This window comes from Hydractinia symbiolongicarpus, chromosome 12 (assembly GCF_029227915.1).
Source record: "Hydractinia symbiolongicarpus strain clone_291-10 chromosome 12, HSymV2.1, whole genome shotgun sequence".
NCBI lineage: Eukaryota > Metazoa > Cnidaria > Hydrozoa > Anthoathecata > Hydractiniidae > Hydractinia > Hydractinia symbiolongicarpus.
In genome coordinates this window covers 22,969,036-22,972,640 of record NC_079886.1, presented here as the reverse complement: position 1 = coordinate 22,972,640, position 3,605 = coordinate 22,969,036, and positions in this window count along the sequence as shown.

Genomic DNA, 3,605 nt, shown 5'->3' with positions numbered 1-3,605 from the left:
CTTCTTGAAAAAGGGTATTGCGCCTATACGGATGTGCGACATGGTTCACGAAAACTTATTCCGAAAAATAAAGAATGTCGCCTGACTTTCTTTCCTATGACAGTGTAAAGTTGCGAGAAAATGATTTTTTTGAAAAGTGTAGTTCATCCGAACGACTATGATGCTCTGTAGGCTACAGTAGATCTACGACATACTATATATCTGTACTAAAGCGTTACACACAAATTTATGGCACAGTTTACGGCTCTTATAAGCCCTCAACCTGGCGTTCAACACTGAGTCACACAGTTAATTGTGGGTTAACCTGGCGTTTCCACGCCGTGTGTCCTGGCTAGTATATATAATAATAGCCGTCGTCTTTCTGGTTCTGCGTAATATTGTATAAGAAAGGATAGGCAAACCCTTTGATTTATCCACGGGCCAACGACTGGTATCTATAATACTCGTAGTTGTTTGTCTCTGTACAAAATAGTACTGCAATTGCAATATGTGCTACAAATACATGCAATGCGAGCTAACGACTAGTTAATAAAGTATTGGAAGATGCAATCGTTACAGTGGATGAGCCAAACAAAAACGGCTGCGATCCGATGTATATTCTATTAAAATAACGGGTCAAACAGTTCTCGGACGTTGTTGTTTCTGTCGAGGGGTATACGGTATAAAGTCTTAGATCAGTTTAAACGTTGACGTGAATGTTCTTGGAGTTCTTAATTTAGTTCTTGATTTTTTTTCCTTTTGAGTTTCTAAGATTATAGATAGCTGCAACCGTAGATCGTGTAGCTAGGTAACAGAGCCTAACCTGTATTTATACTGCTCTTTTAATATTCTTATTTTGTTTAGTGCTTTTATCCAGGCGAACCAGGATGCATAAAATAACGATGCGGGAGATATAGTAAGAAGGGCGGATTCCCGTGAAATTTGCCACACGAGCCCACGACTAGCTCTATATTTGTGTTATTCTATTATTGAATTATTTGCACTATCACAATTCATCTACATTGGCAGCTTTTTGTTGTAAAAGCATAGGAGCATATGAAGCCTCGCAGTTGATGAAATTCAAATGAAAAATTCATACATTAAGGGAAGAAATTATTTGCGGAAGAAATTTGTGCGGAATTTATTTTTGCGAATGAGTGACCCAAAAATGGCATATTTTGCGGAATAAATTTTTGCGGATAGCGACCTCAAAAGAGATATTGCAGATGCAAGAAATTTGGTAAATCGAAAGTCAGGAAAAATCTAATTTAATACTCAAGTGTATGAAAAACATTCGATTTATTGAAAATCATCTCTCTATTTCTCATCAAAATATCAAAAAACAAGCTGCTGTACCATAAGAATACTAAGCTGTAACAAATGTAAGATCAAAATATTGTCCCTGAAAATATCGAAAATACTTCTACATGGATCGTCATCTACAGACCACACCTCTTTTGCGGATAAACAATGTCAAAAGTTTTGCGGAATTTAATTTTTGTGGTTACCGAAATTTCTTCACATTTGTGGAATTAATTTTTGCGGATTTGGGCAAAATCCGCAAAAATTAATTCTGCAAAAAAAGTTCCGCACAAATTTATTCCGCAAATAATTTCAATCCTTAAAATAAACAAAAAAAATAATTACTTTAAAGTTAGTAGCTATTCGTTAAAATACGGGAAGTAAAGCATGTCGGAAGGTCGTCGGTTTGATCCTCACACAAGACCGTTTTCTGACAAAATACGGCTATTATTAAAGAGATATTTGTTGAGTTTTTTATATATTCTCGTGCGGCAATAACTAGTTTGTCATTTGAACCAAGTATAAATCATTGTATATGGTATACTAGATTATTGTTGTTAATTTCAGTTATGCTTCATAAAGTTCTTTGTTCAACAGCAAATAAATTGATTTCAGGACAGTGTATGAGATCATGTAATAATCAAATTTAATAATCAAATTAAACAAAAATCTTCTTTAATGTATTGTATATCTCTTTGAAGTCACAGGTACACTTAAAGTCCTAGCGGTGGAGAGCACTGATTCCTTTTAAGATGTCTTAATACCCTTACACGAACAAAAGAATATTTGAACTGTGAATATTTATATTCGATTTATATGTTTTTGTTTTCAATGACTTTACTTAACCAAGCAACAACAAAAAATATATAAGGTTTTTGCACTGTATTTGAGCCAATTAAAAAGAAAAATGTAAGCTTTGTCCACTGTATTTGAGCAAATAAGAAAAAAATATAAGGTTTTTGCACGTTATTTCAGTAAATTTGAGAAAAAACTAAGCTTTTTGCCCTGTATTTCAGCGAATCACTTGCACTGTAAAATAGAATTTGACTTTAAATGGACCCCAAAAAAGATTTGCCTAGAATGAGATTTCAGATCAAAATTACCAAGTAAATTATCAATGAAAACATTGATAAAGACTGGACAAAAAAGGTAAATCAAATTTTTTGGTTCGACCCCTTAATGAAACTTCGTGGAGAGATTACAATAATCTATAGTTATGAACAAGATGAACGTCATTGAAAATTTCGTATATAAAAATAAAAAATTAATAAAGTAATTTAGCCTGTGAATATGCAGTGCAGCTGTATACAAACTTACCGAATAACAAAATTATTTGAAAAGTCATTGAACAGAGTATATATATACTTTAAAGAAATAAAAATTTATTTCGTATATAGGTTATTACGTATTTTCTTGAAACAGCATGGGTGTATAGTTATGTCTTTGAAAGATTTTTTAAATATATTAAATGGAACTGATACAAAAATGAAAGAAGAATGCATAAAGAATTTTAAGTGACATATCTTTGAATATATACAGTTCTTATATCTAAAAAATAGTTTTATTTCAGCCTCTATCCAAAAGGATTCTTGAAAACAAGCAACGCGAGGCTTCATTTGAACTAATTAAAAACAGCTTTCTCGTCAGAAGCAGGAAGTAGAGTCACTATTAATGTGAGACCATCCCACCACAGAAAGTTGCATATGAGAGCCAAACCAAGATAACGTCATCAATGGGGTTAAAAGATTAATTAAAAACAAGAAAGGTTTTAAAGTTGAAGGTCAGTGTAAAAAAATTATTATAATCAATTTGATACTTTGTTCAAATATTATTGTTGAAATATCACTGCTGTGTAGAATGCACAAAACTAGGATTGTCCGGCGTCTAACTTCAAACCAATGATTTGCCAGATACTTTTCCATAATGTTAGAAGAACAGAATTTGAATTTACATTGTCCAAGATTGTGCTCGTAAATTAGAAATGATATGTGCAGTGGTTACATCTCACACCTTCTTTCAAATCAGAACTTAACAACCCTATTTATATGTAACTAGGACCAAGAACGACCCATACTTTATAAGAAACCAACAGATAACACAACAGCTTTTTCGTCACCAATTTATTTGTTGACTCAAAATAGTTCTTGACAACAAGAAAAAGATGCTCCCACAGATATATAAATTTTATTTTATAAAACTTATGCAAAATTATATGTATTTACTTTATATAAATATTAATACATTTATGTTTTTAGGTATGTTCTTCATTGCTACCTACCCTTTTCATTTATTTATACTTCCGTTTGTACCACGTCACCACCTTT